The sequence below is a fragment of the Cervus elaphus genome, chromosome 29 (genome assembly GCF_910594005.1).
Source record: "Cervus elaphus chromosome 29, mCerEla1.1, whole genome shotgun sequence".
Classification (NCBI taxonomy): domain Eukaryota; kingdom Metazoa; phylum Chordata; class Mammalia; order Artiodactyla; family Cervidae; genus Cervus; species Cervus elaphus.
In genome coordinates, this window is record NC_057843.1 from 2,945,455 (window position 1) to 2,972,813 (window position 27,359).

The following is a 27,359-nucleotide window of genomic DNA, read 5'->3' on the forward strand; positions in this document are numbered from 1 at the left end:
TATTGTAGGAAAGCATGAAAGGTAAAAGAAGTGTGGTGGGAGTGTGGAATTCCTGAAGTGGACAAGTCAATATTTGAATTTAAATGAGAAGAAAACCATGCAGAGTGACAACTGTTGACTTTAGGTTAATTTGAATCAGTCCTGTTAATTCCCACCAGGACCAAACAGCTCTGGCTCTTAAGCTGGTCGTGGACCAGGGTGGTGGTCCCAGGGCTGCCATGGAAGCTCTGGGGACCAACAGCAGGAAATCCACACAGACCACAGGTGCCACCATATATTTGGTTTTCCCTGCGGTAGTGGTTGCCCCCGTGTGCTGGCTCCATAGGTACTTTGTACCACTGCCTTTCGGAACGTCTGTTTGAGTGAGAGAAGTGTGATTGGCTTGCTTACGGTGAAAAAGTAAATTCATTTTTTCAGCTATTAAAGTAAAGAACCATGTTAGAGAAGATTTTGTGAATGAAGAAAAAAGTGACCCCACTGTTACCCTCCGCACCCCCGCCTCCCCTCCTTTTTTTTGGTAAATGTCTTAGCTTTTACACAGTTGTAATTCAAGTTTTCTAATCGGGGTGGGGAGACCCTCAGGTAACGGATTCCTTGTGGCTGTTACCCCAAGACCCTGAGTGACAGATCCCGCGTGGCAGTTACCACGAGACCCTCAGCGACAAATCCTGCACAGCCGTTACCGCAGGACCCTTAGGTAGCGGATCCTGCACCACCGTTGCTGCGAGGAGGCCGTTGGTGACAGATCCCTCACAGCAGCGCGGAACCCGGAAGTGACGGTTGGCGGCGGCCATTAGCAATCCTGAGGTGAAGATTGGCGGCGGCTGTTAGCGCAGAGGTTCGAGGCTGCACCTCGCCCCGCCCCGCCCGCGGTAGGCGGGGCAGAAAGCGGCGTGCCCTGACGGAAAGCCGAGGGACGGGTAGATGGCGTCCTTCTCCCCAGAGCGCTCCAGGCGCCCGGGCCTCAGGCTGGCGCCCGGGGGACAAGCTGAGGGCTGCGTCCCGCCCGCCGAGTCCAGAGCTTTCCCCACAGCTGCCCACCCCTTGGGCCCAGGCTTTGAGGCACAGGGAAGCTTTCCCCCATGCCCGTTTCAGTGGCCTGATGGCAGCCGCGTCTCCATGGGTCACGTCCGCAGAGGCCTCAGCACCTGGAGGATGGGAGACTGCCAGTCAGGTAATAGCTTCAGTCTCTCCCAGTCAGGTTTGGAATTTGGCCCAGCTTAGACCATCGTCTGTTCTAGGAGGAGCCGGAGGTCAGGGTTGAGTTGCAAGGACATCCACATCTTTACTTGGGGTACACCTCGGTGGTTGAGGCTGTCCTCAAAGAAGGGCCGTTGTCTGAGCTGGAAACAAATCTGACAGTACTTGCTGCAGCGTGGATTCCTATGGATCCTGTGCAAATGATTCTGTCCAGTTTTAATGAAAAGCCTGAGGGCCAGGTGGGTCCTGGGCACCCGGTCCCCTCCACAAGGACAGCTGGGTCTGGGGGTCTGGCCCTGAGAGAACTCTACCTCCTCAGCCAGGCCTGGTGGGAGGAACCAGGATGGGTGCTGGGCCGGGTGACCATGTCTTAGCCAGGACCTGGACTTGGAGGGCGAGAGTCGAGCCTTGGGACAGTGCCCTTTCTTTCTTTCCTTTTAAAGGTTTATTTATTTATTTTTGGCTGGGCTGGGTCTTTGTTGCTGTGCGAGCTGTTCTGTAGGGGCAGGAGGGGCTACTGTAGGTGCGGTGCGCCTGGACTTCTCAGTGTGGTGGCTTCTCTTGTTGCAGAGCACTGACTCTAGAGCACAGGCGCAGTAGTTGTGTTGCAGGGGCTTAGTTGCCGCATGGTATGCGGAATCTTCCTGGATCAGGGATCGAGCCAGTGTCCCCTGTATTGGCAGGCAAATTCTTTACCATTGAGCGACCAGGGAAGCCCTGTGCCCTTTCTTATCAGAACAGAAGATAACATTTGTCTTGGTGGAGATCATGACCTGTCCATGACCTGACTTGAACAAGGAAGAATCTGACTCCAAAAGATGTTTTCAACAACTTACTGCATGCCTCCCTCACCTTTCCTAGAAAAGAGCTTTGCTGAAAGTTTTTGAGGAGATTGCGGTTTTAAGGCATGAGCCACCCGTCACGTTACAAGACTCTGTAATAGATCTTTCTCTGCTCCAAACTCTGACATTTTGGTATTGTACTCATGTACCCTGACTTCATCCCATGTGATCATTTTACCGTAATGGTGTCTAAAACTTAGCTAAGTGAGTGAACTGTAGTTGACAGAACATTTTCCTATTGTGAGACCTTTAGTCATCAAACTGCTATACTCACCCTCAGCATTTTTTGTTTTATGTATTTATTTATTAGCTTTATGCTGTTTTAAATTATAGTTACTGTCTTTGTAGTTTTGAATGTCTTGCATATTTTGGGTAAGTCTTTACCTGTCCAGAAGTGGGGTTGCTGGTGGGCAGGAGAGGGTGAAGGCAGCAGCTCTGGGCCCCCAGGACTGTGCACATTCCTAGGAATGGGCTGCTTCCTTGCCTGCTCTTGGCTGGCTCCTGGGAACCGAGCTCTCAGGACATATGGATTGGAAGAATGTCCAGCATGTCTGGGGGCTGAGGCCTCTTCTCATGGTTTCTCCAAGTGGTTCATGTTGACAGTGTATTTATGCTGTACACCTGCTCCCCCTCTGTGGCAGATGGGGCAGTCTTACAACCACATTGTCACCCATAACTGGTGAAGGAATTAAACAAGTCTTATGGAACTGCTGGGCAGGGATCTAGGATGCTTGTTCCTGGTTTCCTCTAGACTTTGTCCATGTGACTTTCTCTTTGAGATTTTGCTCTATCCTTTTGCTGAAATAAGCTGTACCTGGCCTGTTGAGCATTCAGTTGCTGATAATGGAAACACTCTGGCTGATGTAGGCAAAAGATGTTTATTATCATATATTCTGTGGTTTCCAAATGGTTGGAATAACTGAAAATGTGGATGGAATAATTTCCACAGGGCTGGGAACAATTTCTAGCCCTGCATTTCCCCATTTCTGCCAGAAGCAGATCCACCCAACCCAGCAGCAGCTTACTCCAAGGTCCTGCTTCCTTAGCTGTGCTGGAAGTCGGGGGCCCTGCATCCTGCCTGCTTCCTCCAACTCAGTTCTGAACCCAGGTGCCGGGAGCCGTTATGGGGGTTCCCGCCCGTGACGAGGTCATGAAGAAAATACCGGGCAGGCAAGGCTGTCCGGGACCCCATCCATGACGAGGTCATGAGGAAAGAACCTGACAGGCAAGGCCGTCTAGGATAAGGGACCCTCCAGGTTGGCCTCGGCCTCTACCCCATCCTGTATCCTCCCCCCTTTTTCTGCTGTTGTTCTTGTTTGCCCTGCTGCAGATTCTTGTGTTGCCTGCCGAGAGCTCTCCTACTCCTCTTTCACTGAATAAAGACCAACTTAAAAGTTAATTAATAAATCTCCTGGATGCTGGTACCCTTTGAAGGGGCCAGGGATGAAAGAAATGCTTCTATTCAAACTCTTTTGCTGGCATTCTGGCTTATTTGATAAATGTGTGCTCCCATTGCAAAAAATGCTCATGATTGGTCTAAACATCCTAAGCACAGTATACTAACATAAGAAACTATTATGCATAGGCCCCTTCGTGGGGTAAGAAAAGCTCCACAAATATTATAGCCACATATGTGCCTAATAGAAAATAGTTTAGATAGAGAATTAGCTGGCGACTTCTTGCAAGTAATTAACTTTTAGACTAAGAGCCTGTTTTGTGCCATATCTGCTGTTTTTGCAATCCTTTGCATTTCTGTTCTGTAAAAATGTAATCCTATCTAGTTCCTTTGGAGATGACACCTAATAGAAAGAAAATAGATTAACCACAAAAAAGACAGGGTCAGCTACTGAAGTTGCTTAAAGTTGCACCAGGTGCAAACCATAAATTGTCAACAGACCTGAAAGCCAAAAGATATTATACATAGAGATTAACCATTAAAAAGGCCCTAATTGGCACAGAGCCCTTTGGGGGGTGAGGAAGCCCTATTAGAGAATACAAAAAATATTGTTTTAAAAGTGGTTATTAGATCAACGTTTGATTGATGTTAATGTGCTGAGGTTGTGCAGTGGACACTATTGTTAATATAGTTAAAGATATAGTAAAATAAGAGTTTAGCCCTAGTGTAAAAACAATAAGATAATTGTTAATTTTAACCAGGAGTGCTAAACAGGGGCTGCCTCACCAGAGCCACAGTCTTTGTGTGTTAAACTTTTTAGATAAATTTAGCTGAGAACTTCTGCAAAAAGACTGACTTTTATGTTAACAAGATTGTATTTCTATTATGTTACAACTTGCTGTACCATGAGACTGCCAATTTTCTGTTTTCTGATAAACCTCAAGGCCAGAAGATAATGTACAAAACATCTATGGGAAAAGACTCTCATAAAAAATATGCAGAGCACACCTGGTTTCCTGAAGGACAAGCTGATATAATGTTAAACTAAGTCTGTATGCTTATCTGCCCCTTAGAAATGTACCAACTTAGGGTATAAAGGCTATGGTGAAAAATAAAGCAACTGCCAGACTCTGCCACATATCCTGGTCTGGTCTCTCTCTCTCTCTTTCTCATTCGCCGATGCCGTTCATCCTGAGGGTTCCCCTCGATCCTGCTGGGGCTGGACCCCGGCACCCAGGCATCTGAGGGGCAGAACGCACACCTGGGACTGTGGCTGCAGGGTCCTCTGGAAATGTGGCATGTTATCTTCCAGGGCTTGAGGACACAGGAAGGAGTTCACTGAGCCCAGGGAGCAAAGCCGCAGCATCTAATCCACTGCTCAAAGACTACAAACATTTAATGTTTCTTGATCCTGCCAGACAACTTTCCCACAAGCTCAGAAAGACTCACAAGGGTGAAGGCATTGAACGAGGCTCCTAAAACAGATGCTTTGACTGAGGGGAAAGAAATCTCTGGAAATGAAAGTGAACCCTGAATGATAAGGGGCAGTCTGCCCATCTCCTGTGTGTCCTCTCTCTGCCTTTCTGTTTTTCTTTGAAGAAGCAGATTCCCATAGACTGTGGTTAGACTGCATATATCCCAGCTTGACGAGGGGGCTATTAATGTAAATCAATTCCTCTAACTCCGGGAAACCACTAGACCATTCAGGTATGACCTAAATCAGATCCTTTACAATTATATAGTGGAAGTGACAAATAGATTCAAGGGATTAGATCCAATAGACAGAGTTCCTAAAGAACTATGGACAGAGGTTTGTGACATTGTACAGGAGGCAGTGATCAAGACCATCTCCCCCCAAAAAAACAAATGCAAAAAGGCAAAATGGTGGTCTGAAGAGGCCATACAAATAGCTGAGAAAAGAAGAGAAGCTAAAGGCAAAGGAGAAAAGAAAAGATATACACATCTGAATGCAGAGTTTCAAAGACTAGCACGGAGAGATAAGAAAGCCTTCCTCAGAAATCAATGCAAAGAAATAGAGGAAAACAATAGAATGGGAAAGACTGGAGATCTCTTCAAGAAAATTAGAGATACCAAGGGGACATTTCATGCAAAGATGGGCACAATAAAGGACAGAAATGGTATGGACCTAACAGAAGCAGAAGATATTAAGAAGAGGTGGCAAGAATACACAGAAGAGCTATACAAAAAAGATCTTCATGACGCAGATAACCATGATGGTATGATCACTCACCTAGAGCGAGACATCCTGGAATGTGAAGTCAAGTGGGCCTTAGGAAGCATCGCTATGAATAAAGCTAGTGGAGGTGATGGAATTCCAGTTGAGCTATTTCAAATCCTAAAAGATGATGCTGTGAAAGTTCTGCAGTCAGTATGCCAACAAATATGGAAAATTCAGTAGTGGCCACAGGACTGGAAAAGGTCAGTTTTCATTCCAATCCCTAAGAAAGGCAATGCCAAAGAATGTTCAAACTACTGCACAATTGCACTGATCTCATACGCTAGCAAAGTAACGCTGAAAATCCCCCAAGCTAGGCTTGAACAGTACGTGAACTGAAAACTTTCAGTTGATCAAGCTGGATTTAGAAAAGGCAGAGGAACCAGAGATCAAATTGCCAATGTCTTTTGGATCATAGAAAACACAGGAGAGTTCCAGAAAAGCATCTTCTGCTTTATTGACTATGCCAAAGCCTTGGACTGTGTGGATCACAACAAACTGTGGAAAATTCTTAAAGATATGGGAATACCAGATTGCCTTATATGCCTCCTGCGAAACCTGTATGCTTGTCAAGAAGCAACAGTTAAAACTGGACATGGAACAATGAACTGGTTCCAAATTGGGAAAGGAGTACGTGAAGGCTGTATATTGTCACCCTGCTTATTTGACCTCTGTGCAGAGTACATCATGCGAAATGCCAGACTGGATGAAGCAGAAGCTGGAATCAAGATTGCCAGGAGAAATATCAATAACCTCAGATATGCAGATGACACCACCCTTATGGCGGAGAGTGAAGAGGAACTAAGAGCTTTCTAATCAAAGTGAGGGCTTCCCTTGTGGCTCAGCTGGTAAAGAATCCACCTGTAATGTGGAAGACCTGGGTTCGATCCCTGGGTTGGGAAGATCCCCTGGAGAAGGGAAAGGCTACCCACTCTAGTATTCTGGCCACGGGGTCACAAAGAGTCGGATGTGACTGAGCAAATTTTACTTTCACTGAAAGTGAAAGAGGAGAGTGAAAAAGCTGGCTTAAAACTCAACATTCAAAAAACGAAGATCATGGCATCTGGTCCCACCACTTCATGGCAAATAGATGGGGAAACAATGGAAACACTGAGAGACTTTATTTTCTTGGGCTCCAAAATCACTGCAGATCATGACTGCAGCCACAAAATTAAAAGACGCTTACTCCTTGGAAGAAAAGTTGTGACAAACCTAGACAGCATATTAAAAAGTAGAGACATTACTTTGCCAACAAAGTTCCGTCTAGTCAAAGCTATGATTTTTCCAGTGGTCATGTATGGACGTGAGAGTTGGACTATGAAGAAAGCTGAGCAGTGAAGAATGGATGCTTTTGAACTGTGGTGTTGGAGAAAACTCTTGAGAGTCCCTTGGACTGCAAGGAGATCCAATTAGTCAATCCTAAAGGAAATTAGTCCTCAATATTCTTTGGAAGGACCTATGCTGAAGCTGAAGCTCCAATAATTTGGTCACCTGATGTGAAGAAGTGACTCATTAGAAAAGACCCTGATGCTGGGAAACATTGAAGGCAGGAGGAAAAGGGGACAAAGAGGATGAGATGGTTGGATGGCGTCACTGACTCAATGGACATGAATTTGAGCAAGTTCCGAGAGTTGATGATGGATAAGGAAGCCTGGCATGCTGCAGTCCATGGGGTTGCAAAGAGTTGGTCACGACTGAGTGAACTGAACTGAACTGAACTGAAATGGGGGACATAAAAAGAAAAACTAGGCCCTCATGTATTGAATATATAGCCCAGGCTGAGCAGTTTGGCTATTGTTGGAAACTAGTGATTAAATGGGCTTCTCTGGTGACTCAGACAGTAAAGAATCTCTCTTTACTGCGGAGACCTGGGTTTGATTCCTGGGTTGGGAAGATCCCCTGAAGAAGGTAATGACAGTCCACTCCAGTATTCTTGCCTGGAAAATCCTGTGGACAGAGGAGCCTGATGGGCTACAATCCATGGGTCACAAAGAGTTGGACATGACTGAGTGACTAACACTTTCACTTTCAAAGTGAATAAAGTACCTGGAAGCCAGTTTTACTTTTATGAATTAATTTTCATTTGCATTTTCCTCTCTCGTCCCACTTCACAGGCTTGTTGTCAGCTTTCCATCTCAGCTGTCCTCTGGTACCTGCAACCCTGTATGTCTTCTAAATAATCACGTAACCTGCTCTAGAAATGGAATCTGAGCTTGGAGCCAGCTGATTTGATTTGAGCTTTAAGGTAAGATTTTTGTTTAAGAACTTTAGCTGCCAGAGGTATTAGATGGCATCATTTAGATGCCAGGAAAATAATAACTGTGGTGGAGATGTTTATACAAACAAAGGATGGTGGGAATGAGAAAGACGTAAATTTCCTAATTCCTCAAAGGACTTGATAACTTGACAAGGACTGGGTCTTAGAGCACTGGTAAACTGTTCCACAACAATAGAAAATGGATACAGGGAATTTGTGATACTGTCCTAATGACATCCCATTCTTGTACATATCACATGTACATACATAGAAAAAAAATATAAAAGAATGGATGATAAATGCTGCAGGTGAGATAGCCAGTGGCTTTTACTTAATTCCTTGTGCTTCCTGGGTTGTTTGAAAAAATTTAAATCAACATTTATTTAATAATCAGCTGGGGAAGATAAAGATTATAAAAGGTAAGAAAGAAAATCATTAAAAAGTATATCCTAAGTGCCACAAAGTAGTGTAGTAGATTGAAATTATGTAACTGATAGGAATGCATTTTTGAAATGTGTAGTTTGTGTAGTTTCATAAAAATACAATTTAGTGTATTTTTCTCAGTCCTTAATCTCGCCTCCTTACTTGGAATTAATAGACAGATGTTTAGGTATGTTTTGATTCAGACTTTTATTTTAAATGAATTTCTATGGCATAATACAGTATCTGTGATAGTCTTACTAAAAGTTATGTATAATGGTCAAATTCTGACAAATTTTGCAATGAGATTTTATTACATTTTCTTAAAAATAGAAAAAGTTCACATTATATACCATTTTGGCTATGACTGTTTGTTTTCAAATAATTTATTGTAAATTATAGTTTACTGTAGTAAACTATAGTTTCAAAGAAAATTTATGGAAAATTATAAAGCAACTACTGAGTCCTTTACAATAAAATCAAGGATAAAAATAAATTTTTTTGTGGGTTGAAAATTTATCAAATGTTACAGGTAGATCAAAAGTATATTTTGGCAATTGGATGAGTTCAAGTGCACTTTAAAAGTTGTCTAAATTACTACAGGTATGACATGTTTGGTGAAACCCAATCTGTAAGTCTAACATCAATGATCACTTCTTCCTGTTAAAACACAGTAATAATTTATCTGAAAATCATGAATGCTATGCAGAGTTTGATTTCTTCATAAAGATTCTTTTATAATTTGAGCAAATCCCTGGAAGGCCTAAAATAGAACAGAGAGAAGAATTAATAAAATTAGGATGCCATTTAGGAAAAGTTTGTCATAACTTAAAATTTTAACAAAAAGAGTCCATCTTAGGTTCAGATCAGACAATGAAATGTCAGGATTAACCTCATCTGGGTCTAATACCATTATGTCCACAAAAATATGTAGATGGAAGCATATCAGAGTCCCAGGAATTTAAAAAAAATTATTAATCACTCAAAATCATCATTTTCCCTCATAACACAAATTATTTTTTTCATATACTCCCTCACCTTATATATAGTTTTTAACTGCCCAAACTCTGCTGCTGCTGCTAAGTTGCTTCAGTCGTGTCTGACTCTGTGTGACTCCCTAGACGGAAGCCCACCAGGCTCGCCCGTTCCTGGGATTCTCCAGGCAAGAACACTGGAGTGGGTTGCCATTTCCTTCTCCAATGCATGAAAGTGAAAAGTGAAAGGGAAGTCGCTCAGTTGTATCCGATTCTTAGCGACCCCATGGACTGCAGCCTACCAGGCTCCTCTGTCCATGGGATTTTCCAGCCAAGAGTACTGGAGTGGGGTGCCATTGCCTTCTCCAGCCCAAATTCTACTCATTTATAAATTATGAAAAGCATATTTGAAAGTGAAAGTGTTAGTTGCTCAGTTGTGTCCGACTCTTTGCGACCCCGTGGACTGTAGCCTGCCAGGCTGCTCTTGTCCATGGGATTTCCCAGGCAAGAATACTGGAGTGCGTTGCCATTCCCTTCTCCAAGGGACCTTTCCAACCCAGGGATCAAACCCATGTCTCCTGCATTGCAGGCAGATTCTTTACCATCTGAACACTTTCACTCATTTATAAGTTACGAAAGGCATATTTAATCATGTGAGAAAGTAAATCAAGAATATACCCAGAGACAACCCATCTCCAAGGATATGTATACACTGTTCTTACAGTTACTGGATCTCAGTGACTCTTCTGAGTGGCTCTTCTGTGAGTTCCTGACACATTAATCCTTAGGAACTTGCTTCTTTGCTTCATGTTATCTTGATTAAAGCTGGACTTTGTCATTAATCAATGAATCAACTTTAATCAGCTGAGCGCAGAAGAATTGATGCTTTTGAACTGTGGTGTTGGAGAAGACTCTTCAGAGTCCCTTGGACTGCATTGAGATCCAACCAGTCCATCCTAAGGAGATCAGTCCTGGGTGTTCATTGGAAGGACTGCTGTTGAAGCTGAAACTCCGATACTTTGGCCACGATGGGAAGAGCTAACTCATTGGAAAAGACCCTGATGCTGGGAAAGATTGAGGGCAGGAGGGGAAGGGGATGACAGAGGATGAGATGGTTGGATGGCATTACTGACTCAATGGACATGGGTTTGGGTGGACTCTGGGAGTTGGTGATGGACAGGGAGACCTGGTGTGCTGCGGTTCATGGGGTGCAAAAAGTCGGACATGACTGAGTGACTGAACTGAACTGAACTGAATCATCAATATTATTCTGTTTGACCCTTTCTGATATTTTTTATTTTTTTCCTGCAGAGATAGATAGTAAGGGCTTCATGAATTTGTACTTTCAGTTCAGTTCAGTTCAGTCGCTCAGTTGTGTCCGACTCTTTGCAACCCATGAATCGCCACACGCCAGGCCTCCCTGTCCATCACCAACTCCCGGAGTTTACTCAAACCCATGTCCATCGAGTCGGTGATGCCATTCAACCATCTCATCCTCTGTCGTCCCCTTCTCCTCCTGCCCCCAATCCGTCCCAGCATCAGGGTCTTTTCCAATGAGTCAACTCTTCGTGTGAGGTGGCCAAAGTAGTGGAGATTCAGCTTCAGCATCAGTCCTTCCAATGAACACCCAGGACTGATCGCCTTTAGGATGGACTGGTTGGATCTCCTTGCAGTCCAAGGGACTCTCAAGAGTCTTCTCCAACACTATAGTCCAAAAGCATCAATTTTTCAGCGCTCAGCTTTCTTCACAGTCCAACTCTCACATCCATACATGACCACTGGAAAAACCATAGCCTTGATAAGACGGACCTTTGTTGGCAAAGTAATGTCTTTGCTTTTTAATATGCTATGTAGGTTGGTCATCACTTTCCTTCCAAGGCGTCAGGTCTTTTAATTTCATGGCTACAGTCACCATCTGTAGACTTAAATAGTATGTTTTAGTTTCTATTCAGGAAAAAAAAATCCTTCTCTTTTAAATACTAACAGCTTATGCTTACCAAGGGGTAAGGTGGGTAGGGATAAATTGGGAGGTTGGGATTGACAAATATACAGTGTATAAAATAGATAACTAATAAGGACCTACTGTATTCACAGGGAACTCGACTCAATACTGTGTAATGGCCTGTATGGGAAAAGGGTCTAAAAAAGAGTGCATATGTATAAATATATGCAGGTAATGGTGTCTCAAACAGTAAAGAGTCTGCCTGCAGTGTGGGAGATCCAGGTTTGATCCCTGGGTCTGGGAAGATCCTCTGGAGGAGGGAATAGCAACCCACTCCAATATTCTTTTTTTTGTGTGTGTGTGTGTGTAATAAAGTTTTATTAAAGTGTAAAGGAGATAGAGAAAGCTTCTGACATAGACATCAGAAGGGGGTAGAAAGAGTACTTGCTTGCTAGTGTTAGCGATGGAGTTATAGACTCTCCAATGAATCCAAAGAATGTCTGGAGGTTGTAAAGGCCTCACCAGACCTACTCCCATAATTTATGTTTTAAGATAACAGAATTAGCCAGAGGCTTTAATCCAGAGACTGTCCTCAGGCAGGATACATTATTGTTACACAATCCTAAGGAATGTAGAGGGAAAAAAAGTAAAAAGTTTGTCCTTTCTTCCTCCTTGAGTATTCCAGACCTCTCTCCTTGGGGACCCCTAGACTTCACTGCAGTATTCTTGCCTGGAAAATCCCATGGATAGAGGAGCCTGGTGGGCTCTAGTCCATGGGGTCACAGAGTCGGACACGACTGAGCGACTGACAATTTTACTCATATATACACACACACACACACACACACACACACACATATATATATATAAATGATTCACTTTGCTGTATAGCAGAAACTGATGTAACAGTGTAAATCAATGATACTATAATTAAAGTTTTAAAAAATGATAAAAACTAACGGTTAATTCTTATCAAGCATTCACTATGTGCCAACGATTAATCTAGGTGCTTTATCCATATTGACTCTTTTCATCATCGTAGTAACCCTAAGAGGGAGAGATTCCTATTATCTGCATTTTCCAGATGAGACTTGGCAAGAACACCTCACCCAACACCACATATCAGGGCAGGGCTGTAGCTGGGCTCACTCCCAAGGACTGTGGCTCCAGAGGCTGTGCTCTTAGCCACTAAGCTGCTGATCAGTAGCTGAACTGAATGACTGTATTTCGTCTACTTTAGACCAGAAGACTAACTCTGTAACCCAAAATCTATCGTGATCTTAATAATGAGATAACGTATCTGATAAGAAACATTATGCCTTGTGTTGGTGGGCAATGATAAACACTTCTCGCCAGTTTTATTAAGATATTAAAGAAAAAGTATGGCTTCTGTTCCTGTCTTACCTTTTTCTTAAAAGCGTTTTCTTCAGTCAGTTTTCTTACATCATGAATGCCCTTAATTTTAACCCACAGAAACATTCCAGCAGTAGGAACATGCCATTCTGCCAAACCTATAAAGGAAAGAAGAACTATTTCCTGGGGCTATTGTTGATGATGTCAACTATATTGCTTTATTGACAAATTACAGTAACTATAATTAGCATTTCCAAAAAAGTCCCTTCAGGGGTAGCAGTTTTAAAGCATAATTTTATGAGTCCTGAAAATGGGTGTTATCCATTTTATTTAAAAAAGTGAGGGGACAGTTTGAAAGAGAGAGAGGGGACTTGTGTATATTTAGGCTTCTAGTGGGTCCTCAGGGCTGTTCAGGAACTCCTGTATCATGCCCACCTCCAATCCTTAGAACTGTCCCTCAGACACAGGTGGCTCTTTCAGTTTTAGTAGAGGATTCTTCAACTCTTTCTAGAGTCTTCTAGTGTTTCAATAAATCCTATCATCTATATAGTTGTTCAGAAGTCTAATTAATTGAATTTTTATCAGAATGTAATTAATTTTGGGGCTTCCAAGGTGGCGCTGGCGGTAAAGAACCTACCTGCCAATGCAGGAGACAAAAGAGAAGTGGGTTCAATACCTGAGTCAGGAAGGTCCCCTGGTGAAGGGTGCAGACACCCACTCCAGTATTCTTGCTTGGAGAATCCCATGGACAGAGGAGCCTGGCAGACTACAGTTTATAGGGTCACACAGAGTCGGACACGACTGGAACATGCACAATCATTTATGAAAGGAATACTTAAAATTAAAGAATTCTGGGTGCATTTATAGGCTTTATGTTTCATTGAATGTAAGGATAGAGAAACCAAGAAGGAAGAATAATTACTTTGATTTTAATTATTACCCTTTAAGGAAAAAAACCTGCTGTTGATTAAAACCTTTTTTCAACTTCATTATATTGAGTGGTAGAATAGTACTCATCAAAAAGGTACTAATTCTATTTTTACTTAGACTTCATAGGGAGCAAGATTTGATAGAAATAGGGAATAGACACTTTGTATTTACTGTTATTCCTACTACAGGCATTTTTAGTGATGTAATTCAAGTCATGCAATTCATTTTATTTTCTTCCTTAATAGAAAATTAAATCTAAATCATACTGAAATCAAATTTGCAATATTAAATATTACATGTTAGATAAATGAAGTTAATAATTAAAAGGCAAATCATCTCTAATGAGAAACCTGCCTTAGATTGCACTATTTTGTCCTTATAGAGTCAGTAAAGCAGTATGTTGTTGATTTCACAATTCTTCTATTTGGAGCAAAATTTTGAAAACCTTTCAATACAGATGTTATTTGGCTTTAAGTAGGTATCAATGAGTGGTATCACTCACTCATATAAGCACTACTGCTCATCCCAGGACAGGATGTATGTTCCACTCACCACTTAACCACTTGTCTGCAGCTGCCAATAATGCATCCCTCTGCTTCTGGTAGAAATCAGTAACCCTAGAGGAAGAAAACAATGAGAAGGCTGTGTTTGCTACACTGCTTGCAGAAACCAAAAGGCTCTGGGGTCCAGCCTATAAGAATCTATTTTGTATCTTGATGAAAATGTTGAAACTTGATGAGGGAATAGAGCATATTTGTTTGGTTTGTCAGGTAGTAAGCTTTGTATCTTGTTTTTTTTACATCATTTTGGAATAATTCAAAACAGAATAACTGAGTGACATCCATTTCTATATAAAGTATGGAACCTAAAATACAATACCTGTCTACATAAGCCAGGAAGTCCTCTTCTCCCCATTGCTGTAGAAGCTGTGATACCAGGAAATAAAAAGAAAGAGACAGTAACAAGGTTCATCCTCTAAAATATGTTTTTTTTTGCCAAACATAATCACTCTTGACTATGTGCAAACCATCCTAAAAAAGATGCACCAAGCTGCACCAAGTTTTGTAGGGCCAGTGACTTATAACAATATTGGTTAATGATAATGACAACAATACAACTAACACATATTTATATGGTCCTTGCTATGTGCCAAAAACTGCTGTACCATATAAGTATACTAACATTTCAGTCAAGTTGAACTTTGTGGGGCTTCCCAGGTAGCTCAGTGGGTAAAGAATCTGCCTGCAATGCTGAAGATGCAGGAGATGAGGGTTCGATCCCTGGGTCAGGAAGATCCCCTGGAGGAGGGCATGGCAACCCACTCCAGTGTTCTTTTCTCAAGAATCCCATGGACAGAGGAGTCTGGTGGGCTACAGTATGTAGGGTTACAGAGTCGGACATGATTAAAGTGACTGAGCAAGCATGCATGGTCTTCGTAATACCCTTATTAGGGAGGTCATTGTTTCCACACTACTGAGGAAGAGACTGAGGCATGAGGTAAACTTTGCTGAGGTCACAGCTCACCACAGAGCCTGGACTCAAGTCAGACTGTCTAGTCCCAGATCCACCCAATAAATGCTGCCCTAGATGGCCTCTCTAAGTATAAAATACATACAGTCAATGCAGGAAGTTATACAGTATATCCAGAGATTTTTTTTTAAATCCAGAATGAAAGTTCTAAATGTTATAAATGAATAGTGAAATTTGGTTGATAACATATACAGAAAATAAGGAAAAATTCTCCAACTTAATAAAACATGGGGGCATCTGCACTTTGTGAAATCTATAAGCTTGGCCAAAAAATTTGTTCCAGTCTTTCATGACATCTTACAGAAAAGCCTGAACAAATATTTTGACCTATCAAATATAATATGAAACAAATGTCCATTCTACATAAATGACCCCTTTTGCCTTCTTATGTAGCGGTTCTGTCATTAAGGTCTGATTCCCAAGGTTGCCTTAGGGATGGGTCCAGTGATATTTCAAAGCTTGTGAAGAAATTTGTACATTCCCTCCAAAAAATTTTACCATCTTTTAATTGACATGCATTCCAATCAGTGTCCATAGGGAGATTAGCACGTGGGCAATGAAGGTAGACACCTGGCCACTGCCATGTTTGGAACCCTTGCTGTCAGACTCTAGGACAATGAAGCTAACAGTGTGTTACTTCACCAAACCTCTTCCGTCCTGTTGTGTCCAACATAGTTTTTATGGGGTTCCTGGGCTGGATGCCAGAACACAAGATGAATAAGATCTTTGACTTTCAAGGGACTTGGTCTCCACTGTGAACAGCTCAGGTCTATTCAAATCTCTTTTGCCTCTTAGAGCAAACATCTGTGGTATCTGGTCTCTTAATTCAGCCCATAGGGAACTAGAGTTGCAATCAGTGACTTTTCTCCCTGCCACCTTCCCTCTGTCTTATTTGTCCACATCTGTTTCCTTTATGATCTGATTCAAGAAACTCCTATTTCCTAAATTGTCACTGTTAGTTAAGTGGTGTCTGACTCTTTGTGACCCTACGAACTGTAGCCTTCCAGGCTCCTCTGTCCATTGAATTCTTCAGGGGAGAATGGGTTGCCATTCCCTTCTCCAGGGGATCTTCCCGACCCAGGGATCAAACCCAGGTCTCCTACATTGCGGGCAGTTTCTTTACGGTCTGACCGTCTGGGAAAGCCACAAATTGTCCTTACCTGGGTGAAAGTGCTAGTGTGCATTGTTGAAACTTCAGTGTATAGAACAATTCTCTCGATCAAGGGCTTTGGACCAGTTATAAACCCAATTCTCAACCTGCACAAAGAGAAAAAAGGCACACTACCAATCATGCATCATCAATTAATACTATGTTACTGATTTCATGGTGAGGAAAGTTTTGACCTGGGGATGAAGGGACCTGGAAAGTTAAACCTTCTAGTTAAATGATTTCTTATTTAGAATACACATATAAATGTAATTGTATACTTAAAATGGAATGCATATCTGATCAGGTATTTCTAAAAGTGTTCTTTTGTACATGTACCCAAAAACCTCAGTAGTCCTCCTACAGCTATTATAGCTTAATGGTCAGAGATTTTCACCCTTGGGGATGGATTGGGATAAAAACCTGTTAATAGTAATAATCAAACTATGTGCTAAGGTGAGTGGAACACAAGCACCTTAAATGAGAAGCACTTTTTGTACTAAAAGATGCTGAGGGGCAGCCCCTGTCACCTTTATCTGCAGCCTGAAGGCAGAGCCAGGGCCTTACCCCGAGGACAGGACTTTAGAAAAAGAGTCAGCTCAGATGATACTCCCATCCACATCCATGGAGAGAAATGTTGGTGCCCAGGGCTTGAAATGGAAGATAAATACAGTATTTATGTCTGTTAGAGTCTGTATCCCTACTTTGTGCAGAGTAGGGAGGAAAGGATTTGGAGAACAGAAGCACAAACATCCTTTCCCTTGTCTTCATCTCAGCCCTATGAAATGGAGTAAGAACCAGATGCATGTACTTCTATTTGTACCTGCCGATCTGCACAGCTTCCCTGCCAAACACACATCTCCCACTTGTTCATGATGCCACTCCTAGGATTTTAGGGAAACCTCACACAAAACCTTCTTGTCCAAAGGGTTGAGATCTAGGACGGACAGATTTAGAAGAAGGATTTAAGAAAAACTAGTTTGGAATAGTCGGAAAGGAAAGAGGCTGTGAGCATTCAGGGCTGTTCAGAGAGAAAATGCTGACCTTTAGAACAACTAGAAACACAAAGAATGTGCAAACGAAGATGAGCCAGGTAGTCAATATGCAATGCTGAAACTTCCAAATTTATTCCAAAGTAAATGCCCACAGGGAAGGAGGCCATGGTTGTGTTTAGGGTGGGTGGCAGGCAGGCCTGATAGTCAGGTAAATAGGTAAAAAGCCAAGAGTTGTGTTTCTTTTCAGTAGATTTGTAGTGGGGACTGAACCCATGTGTCTGTTCTCTGCAGCCCTGAGAGCAATTCTAGTTATTAGATTTTGAGGAACCAGGCATTGGAGTCTGTACCATTACTGTTGTCTCCTAGGGAACAATGCTTGGGGACAGTGGTGCACATGGACAGTGGGGACGGATCTAGAAGTCCTTTGTTGTGCAGGTGAGTTCCTTCCCTACGTGACAGGGATGGCAGGCAGGGAGCATGATGCTAGGAACGCCCTCCTCTCACAGTTACATCACTGACTGAGCACAGCCCTCCGCCTTCTCTCTGAAGACAGCTCCCAAGTCCTCCTGCCCATCAGCCACCCCTGAGAGACTGAGGCTGACACCCCAGGAGACACCCACTCCACATCCCTGGTGCAATGTTTTAAGGAGCTACCATCTGGATTTGGAGTCAAGATGACCCTCACTTTGACTCATGAGTTTTTCCATGTGCTTGCACAGAGAGCCAGGTACTGTTCTAAAGGTAGGAAATTTCTGGAATAAGCGGTAATACCACAGATGAACCTATCAGCAGCCAGGCTAAAATCCAATCAGGTGCATTAACAACACCTCATCTTCTATTTTTTTTTTTTAATTTATTTTTTTTCATTTATTTTTATTAGTTGGAGGCTAATTACTTCACAACGTTGCAGTGGGTTTTGTCATACATTGACATGAATCAGCCGTAGAGTTACATGTATTCCCCATCCCGATCCCCCCTCCCACCTCCCTCTCCACCCGATTCCTCTGGGTCTTCCCAGTGCACCAGGCCCGAGCACTTGTCTCATGCATCCCACCTGGGCTGGTGATCTGTTTCACTATAGATAATATACATGCTGTTCTCTCGAAACATCCCACCCTCGCCTTCTCCCACAGAGTCCAAAAGTCTGTTCTGTACATCTGTGTCTCTTTTTCTGTTTTGCATATAGGGTTGTCGTTACCATCTTTCTAAATTCCATATATATGTGTTAGTATGCTGTAATGTTCTTTCTGGCTTACTTCACTCTGTATAATGGGCTCCAGTTTCATCCATCTCATTAGAACTGATTCAAATGAATTCTTTTTAACGGCTGAGTAATATTCCATGGTGTATATGTACCACAGCTTCCTTATCCATTTGTCCGCTGATGGGCATCTAGGTTGCTTTCATGTCCTAGCTATTATAAACAGTGCTGCGATGAACATTGGGGTGCACGTGTCTCTTTCAGATCTGGTTTCCTCAGTGTGTATGCCCAGAAGTGGGATTGCTGGGTCATATGGCAGTTCTATTTCCAATTTTTTAAGAAATCTCCACACTGTTTTCCATAGTGGTTGTACTAGTTTGCATTCCCACCAACAGTGTAAGAGGGTTCCCTTTTCTCCACACCCTCTCCAGCATTTATTGCTTGTAGACTTTTGGATAGCAGCCATCCTGACTGGCGTGTAATGGTACCTCATTGGGGTTTTGATTTGCATTTCTCTAATAATGAGTGATGTTGAGCATCTTTTCATGTGTTTGTTAGCCATCTGTATGTCTTCTTTGGAGAAATGTCTGTTTAGTTCTTTGGCCCATTTTTTGATTGGGTCATTTATTTTTCTGGAATTGAGCTTCAGGAGTTGCTTGTATATTTTTGAGATTAATCCTTTGTCTGTTGCTTCGTTTGCTATTATTTTCTCCCAATCTGAGGGCTGTCTTTTCACCTTGCTTATAGTTTCCTTTGTAGTGCAAAAGCTTTTAAGTTTCATTAGGTCCCATCTGTTTATTTTTGCTTTTATTTCCAATATTCTTGGAGGGGGGTCATAGAGGATCCTGCTGTGATTCATGTCGGAGAGTGTTTTGCCTATGTTCTCCTCTAGGAGTCTTATAGTTTCTGGTCTTACATTTAGATCTTTCATCCATTTTGAGTTTATTTTTGTGTATGGTGTTAGAAAGTGTTCTAGTTTCATTCTTTTACAAGTGGTTGACCCGTTTTCCCAGCACCACTTGTTAAAGAGGTTGTCTTTTTTCCATTGTATATCTTTGCCTCGTTTGTCGAAGATAAGGTGTCCATAGGTGCATGGATTTATCTCTGGGCTTTCTATTCTGTTCCATTGATCTATATTTCTGTCTTTGTGCCAGTACCATACTGTCTTGATGACTGTGGCTTTGTAGTAGAGTCTGAAGTCAGGCAAGTTGATTCCTCCAGTTCCATTCTTCTTTCTCAAGATTACTTTGGCTATTCGAGGTTTTTTGTATTTCCATACAAATTGTGAAATTATTTGTTCTAGTTCTGTGAAAAATACCATTGGTAGCTTGATAGGGATTGCGTTGAATCTATAGATTGTTTTGGGTAGAATAGCCATCTTGGCAATATTGATTCTTCCAGTCCATGAACACGGTATGTTTCTCCATCTGTTTGTGTCCTCTTTGATTTCTTTCATCAGTGTTTTATAGTTTTCTATGTATAGGTCTTTTGTTTCTTTAGGTAGATACACTCCTAAGTATTTTATTCTTTTTGTTGCAATAACGCCTCATCTTCTAATTGTGGGCTGAGTTGACACTGTCACTTACCTTGTTGAAGTGCTTGAAATAGTAAGGGTCATCATCTATAATGAGGAAGTCATATTTTCTTGTGAGCTAATAAAAGGTTAAAGGAGCATATTTATTTTTTAAGAGCTTTCTAAGGTGAAAATCGATTGTAATCACAGTTCTTGGTACTCATTTCTGTGTAGCTTAATAAGTGATCCTTAGGGTAATGTTTATAGTGACAATCTTAAGGATCATGGTCAGCCATCTAGAAGAGACTTCAAAAGAAGTCTGCCTTCTATTTTTAAGGAATTTCTTTGTAACCTGAAATGACAGGAAGTAGGAAAGGGAAGAGACAGGTTGAAAATTCAAACATAAAATAATGAAAATCAAATAGAATTCAATTATTAAATAACCTCATAGAGTTTAACATCACACCAGTAACATTTCTTTCAATGGACATGTCAGAGGAAAGGAATATATCATAGTCAACAAGAGTGTAGTAATTTCTTGTATTTAAATTCTTGTGTTTAAATTTATTGGGACCATTGACATTGATGACTTCTTTTTATTAAAAATCATATCTCTTGAGAGGAAGAGGCTAACCAGAGAAGGAATTTGGGAGCACTCTTCTAAAGAGTCAGAAGGAAACAAGAACACAGCCAGGTAAACCTTCTCTGAAAATACCTTATAGATTTCCCTTTTGCGCTCAGCTGTTAAGGAGTTCCCAGCAGGGTTGTTGCCATTTGGGACAGTGTAAAGAAATTTGGGGGTGTTTTTCTCAGGGTCCTTTGAATCTTCTGGTTTCCATTTGGAAAGTATTTCTCTGAGGGAGTCTGGAATAATCCCGTGCTCATCACTGGAAACATTAATCATGTTGCAGCCCAGGGGTTGCAGCTGTCAAATACACAGAGAAAAGCAAGTCCGAGATTGAGACCTGATTACAAAATATCAGGGCCAAGGGTTCTTACACTAAGGAGAGTGTTACCATTTACACCCTTAAACACAAACCTGCCCTCAGCTCTATGCCCACACTGCATTATCTTCATGATTATGATTAGAACTGGTTCATAAAATAGGTGTTTGTTAAGGAATGTTTTTTGAACAAGTAAATCAATCATAGAAAGCATCTGTGATGCTAATACATGACATAGTTATAAGCAGAGGTGATACTCAAAATATTGGACAAGCGGTGTAGCGTGGGAGCAACAGACACAGAGCCGGGTGGAGTGGGGTTGTGGCGACCCCCTGCCATGCCAGCATAGCTCTGCACTTTGGGGGTTTCAGGGTGGTCTCAGGAGAGGGGTCGGGGGGCCAGGCTGGTGCTGGGTCACCAAGGAGCATCAGGGCTGTGGCTCCCCAAGGGGTGTGAAAGTATATCTATATTGTACTGATTGCAGAGACTGAAGTTGAAAGTAGTGGCCTTGCTTATAGACAGAGTTTTTTTTTTTTTTTTTCAAGACAGAATTGTATCAAAATCTTGTGTTTCTTTTTTTTTTTTTTTATGTTCATGGATGAGCATTTAATGAAAAAATTGGGACTTATAAATAACAAGCAGAGGAAGCCATCAACAAATGCTAAGACAGTAGGGACTGGGAGAACCTATTTGCAAACAATGGAACCGATATGGGAATAATTTCCAAAATATACAGATAGCTCATACAGCTCAATATCAAAAAGCAAACAACCCAGTCCTGCGTTGGGCAGGACCTCTAAATATGTGCTGTCATCTGCTTAGTTGCTCAGTCGTCTCTGACTGTTTGCGACCCCATGAACTGCAGCCTGCCAGGCTGCTCTGTCCATGGGGACTCTCCAGGCAAAAATATTAAAGTGGGTTGCCATGCCCTCCTCCGGGGATCTTCCCAACCCAGGGGTCGAACCCAGGTCTCCCACATTGCAGGCAGATTCTTTACTGATGGAGCCAACAGGGAAGCCCAAGAATTCTTGAGCGGGTAGCCTATCCCTTCTCCAGGGGATCTTCCCGACACAGGAATTGAATTGGGGTCCCCTGCATTGCAGGTGGATTCTTTAGCAGCTGAGCTACCAGGGAAGCCCAGATCTAAGTATACATTTCTCCAAAGAAGACATGCAGATGGCCAACAGTCACATGAAAGGATGCTCAACATCACTAATTATTAGAGAAATGCAAATGAAAACTGCAGTGACAGCCACACCTGTCAGAATAGCTATGACTGAAAAGTCTACAAATAACAAATGCTGGAAAGGGTATGGAGAAAGGGAACCCTCCTATACTGTTGGGGAGCAAGTAAATTGGTATTGCCACTCTGAAGAACAGTGTGAAGATTCCTTAAAAAATTGAAAACAAGAGTATCACATGTTCCAGCAATCCCATTCCTGGACATATATCTGAAGAAAAGCATAATTTGAAAAGATACAGGCACCTAATGTTCTTTGCAGCACTATTTACAATAGCAAGACATGGAAGCAACCTAAAAGTCTATCGACAGATGAATGGATATAGGTGTGGTGCATGGGTGTGTGCTAAGTCGCTTCAGTCATGTCTGACTCTTTGTGACCCTATGGACTGTAGCCTGCCAGCCTCCTCTCTCCATGGGGATTCTCCAGGCAAGAATACTGGAGTGGGTTGCCATGCCTTCCTCCAGGGAATCTCCCCAACCCAGGGACTGAACCCGTGTCTCTTACATCTCCTGCATTGGCAGCCGGGTTCTTTACCGCTAGTACCACCCACAGATGTGGTATACACACACACAATGGAATATTACTGAGCCATGAAAAAGAATGAAATAATGCCATATTCAGCAACATGCATGGACCTACAGTTTATCATATGAAGTAAGTCAGATGATGAAAGAGAAATATCTTGATATTATTTATGCATGGAATCTAAAACATTATACAAAGGAACATATTTACAAAGGAAATAGATATCACAGACATAGAAAACAAACTAAAGGGAAAGAGGAGGGGAGAAATAAATTAGGAGTTTGGGATTAAAATATACACACTACTATATATAAAATAGGTAACCCACAAGAACTTATAGCACAGGTAAATATATTGAACCCCTTGTAATGACCTATAGTGGAAAATAATCTGAAAGCTTGCGACCCCATGGACTGCAGCCTCCCAGGCTCCTCCGTCCATGGGGTTTTCTAGGCAAGAGTACTGGAGTGGGTTGCCATTTCCTTCTCCAGGGGATCTTCCTGACTCAGAGATTGAACCTGGTCTCCCTCATTGCAGGCAGATGCTTTACCCTCTAAGCCACCAGGGAAGCCCTATAAAATATTTATATATATAACTGAATTGCTTTGCTGTATATCTGAAACTAAGACAACATTGAAAATAGACTATATTTCAATAAAAATTTAAAAATAACAATAATTGAGTGAGGGTCTCAGAAAAAACTTTTTACAGAGGATAAGCAAACACTTTCTTAGCAGTCAAATGTAAAATTATTCACTAAATGGGAGTTATCCAGACTGCACCATGGTAAACTTAAAAGGCCGTAGACTTAAAAATCAGATGATGTATGAGAGTGAAAGTGTTAGCTGCTCAGTCTTTATTCATGTTAAACTTGTCTTAAGCTTGGGGTCAGGTTAGATTGTATAATTTGTTGCTGTTGTTGTGCTCAGTTGTGTCTGACTCTTTGTGACTCCATGGACTGTAGCCCATCAGGCTCCTCTGCAAGAATACTGGAGTGGATTACCATTCCCTTCTCCAGGGGATCTCCCCGATCCAGGGACCAAACCCAGATCTCCTGCATTGCAGACAGATTCTTTACAGTCTGAGCCACCAAACATGAATGCAAGAAGTCAATATTGGATCATGAAATAAACAATACGGACCATCAGCATATTCCCTCACAGCCTGGCATTGTTCTCTGTGTGTGCACGTGAGCAATTTACATAGACACAAGTTTTATATTTATAGGCATTGTGTAATCTTATGCCTAAGGAGTATCCACTCACTAAGAAAAGGCAATTATTTTAACTTAGTTTTTAAAATTATGACCAAATACATAAATAATAAAAATTTGCCATTTTAAGGTGAGGGATTCAGTGGTATTAACTACAGTCACAATGTGTATATCCATTATTATTTTTCCAAATCTTATCATCACTACAAATAGACCCCTTGTACCCATTAAGCAAGAACCCCCCATTTCCACCTCCCTCACCTCTCCCTGGTTCCTGTAACCTGTAATCAATTTTCAGTCTCTGTGAATTTGCCTATTTCAGATATTTCATATAAGCGGAATCACACAGTGTTTGTCCTTTAGTGTCTGGCTTCTTTCACTTGGGATAATGTTTTCAAGGTTTATCCATGTTGTAGGAGGTATCAGAACCTCCTTCCTTTTTCTGGATGAATAATATTCCATTGTATGGATAGACCACATTTATTCATCCACGGATGTACACTTGGGCAGCACCCATATTTTGGCTATTATATTGCTACTATGAACATTTACATTTCTGTTTAACCCCAGTTTTTCAGTTTTTTTCGGTATATACTAGGAGTAAAATTTTGAGGCACTGATAAACAGTTTTTTACAGTTTACACCAGTTTACAGGCTACACCATTTTGCATTTTAACCAGCAATGTACATTTTCACCAGCAGTTTCTGTTACTTGCTATGTTCCATTAAAAAATATAATAGCCATCCTGGTTGGTGTGAAGTAGTATCTCATTGTGGTTTTGACTTTCCTTCCTCTATTGACTAGTGACATTGAGCATCTTTTCATGTATTTATTGGCCATTTATATATCTTCCTTGGAGAAATGTCTATTCAAGTACTTTGTCTATTTTTAAATTAATTTCTTTGTCTTTTGTTATTAGGTTGTAGGAGGTCTTTATAGACTCTGGATATTGAGCTCCTATCATATATATGATTTGCAGGTGTTTTTGCCTACTCTCTTGGCTGTCTTTTCACTTTTTTCATAATGTCCTTTGATGCTGAAAATATTTTAATTTTTGATGAAGTCCAGTTCATCTATATTTATGTTGTTGTTGCTTGTATTTTTGTTGTTATGTCTTAGTGCCAAATCCAAAGTCGAGAAGATTTGCCATTATGCTTTCTCCTAAGAATTTATAGTTTTAGCTCTTATATTTAAGTGTTTTATCCGTTTTGAGTTACATTTTTATATAGGGTGAGGTAAAGTTCTGATCTCTTTCTTTTGTATATGGAAATCCAGTTATTCCTGCACAATTCATTGAAGAGATTTTTTTTTCCCTATTGAGTTGTACCCATGTCAAAATCAATTGGCCACAGCTGTAGGGTTTATTTCTGGATTCTCAGTTCTATTTCATTGGACTATCTGTCTATACTTATGCCAGTACCACCTGATTTTGATTACTATAGCTTTGCAGTTGGTTTGAAATTGGGAACCATGGGTCCACTAACTTTGGTCTTTTTCGGGAATATTTTGGCTGTTTAGACATCTTCCAATCCCATATGAATTTGAGGATTGGCTTTTCTGTTTTGCAAAAAGACCCATTGGAATTTTGATAGGGACTGTGTGGAATGTGTGTTTAGCTTTGGTAATATCAACATCTGAATGGTATTAAGTCTTCCAATCCAAGAGAAGGTGATGGCTTTCTGTTTATGGGAGTCTTCTCTAATCTCTTTCATCAATGTTTTATAGCTGTTAATGTGGAAGTCTTTCACCTATTTTGTTAGATTTATTTACAGATATTTTATTCTTTTGGGTGCTATTATAAATGGAATTGTTTTCTTAATTTCCGTTTCAGTTTGTTCATTAGAAAAGCAGTGTTTATAAATAATTTTACCTCTACTTAGGAGTGTTGAGGAAATATGCCTTTCATCAAGATAAGCTAATTGCTTTATACATATTCATTTTTACAAAGACAATATTAAATTAGAAAAAAGATAATCCATGAAAATAAGATCAGTAAAACATAAGCATCATCTCATTAAGTCACCTAGTCTAAGCTGGAATTACTTTGCTAGCATCTGTGTGAGGTGGCCATGAGTTACTTTGAGCGCCTGCAGTGATGGGCCTGCTCTCCTCCTCAGAGGGCTGGTAAGGCTGTGGTTAGAAAGTTACACTGACAGGACATTGCTTCCCTGTAGTTTCCACCCTTTGGTTCCAGTTACGTCAACCTAAGGACGTGCACAGACAAAGCTAACTCCTCTGTGACATGGCTAACTTTAATGTAGTTGAGGACAATCGTCTTGTCCCTATGGAGTCTTCTCTTTCCGGGAAATAGAGTAGTTCCTAAAACCATTCATTGTGTGTTTCCAATTTGTTGTTCACTCTTTGCTTCTCTCTGACTGTGCTCCAGTCTGTGTTTACATCGACTCAAAAGTATTGTGCCCCAGACAGTGCTGTGTCCTGACCAGGGCCCTGCAGAGCAGATGATCTGCCTCCTTACTCTGGATATTAGGAGCCATCAGTTAACACCGGATGTGAGAGTACTAGACTTAACATATTAGTTTTCAGCTATACTGACATATGCTTATACACTGACTTGTGGGAATACAGATGGTAATAAAAAAAGTCTTTGTCAATTGTCACATTTCAAGTGAAATAATAAGAAATCTGGACATGATTTTGTACAATCCAATTTTAGCACCTCTACATTTAGACTGTCAAAGACGTATATACATAGAGGGTGTATACATTTGACATATTTTGCATGTGCTAAAGATTCTGTTACAGAAGAAATATGCTATTTTATTTTTCAGTGGACAGATAATTCTAAAGTTGTGGTGTTTTCTCCTTATTTATTATAAGAGAGAGAGTAGCCTTTTGTAAGAATGTGTACTCACGGCATGAATTGTTCCTGAATAATTATGTTCATTTATGAGGATATTATCTCCAGGATTAACGATCATTTCAAACACCTAACAAAAGAGGCACAGGTTAGCTTGGAGAGTATGATTTCCAGTCATAGAAACCCCCACGACTTTTTTTTTTTTTTTAAGTTTGAGCTCACTAGTATTCTAGAGTAGGCATTGGGAAGTTTTCCCAATGCCAGATGGGACATGTTCTGTGGCCCCAGTGTCTGTGTTGCCACTACTCATCTCTGCTTCCATGGTGAGAATGCAGCCATAGACAGTGTGTAAGCTGATGGTGTGGCTGAATTCCAGTAACGCTCTACTTACAGGATCAGACAAGAGCTGGTTTCGCTGTCAAGCCATAGTTTGCCAACCTGTGTTCTAGGTTGAAAAACAAAACATAACTGATTTGGCTCCTAAAATTCACTTATTCCTTATTTGTAAAAATTTAAAATATTTGCTAGAAGCCACACCTGTGTAAAGGATGGAGATAAAGTGATGAGAATAATGGTATCGTTTTTACCCTTATGGAAGTGCTAGTCCACCATGATGACTAAGTTTGCAGAAGTCCCAGAAACATGGGCTTCCCAGGTGGCCCTAGTGGTAAAGAACCC

General features: G+C 41.4%; 1 pseudogene; it reads right to left on the minus strand.

The window, feature by feature from the left end:
* Window positions 1-827: 827 nt before the first annotated feature.
* LOC122685755 overlaps window positions 828-27,359 on the minus strand; it is a 31,273-nt pseudogene continuing 4,741 nt past the window's right edge.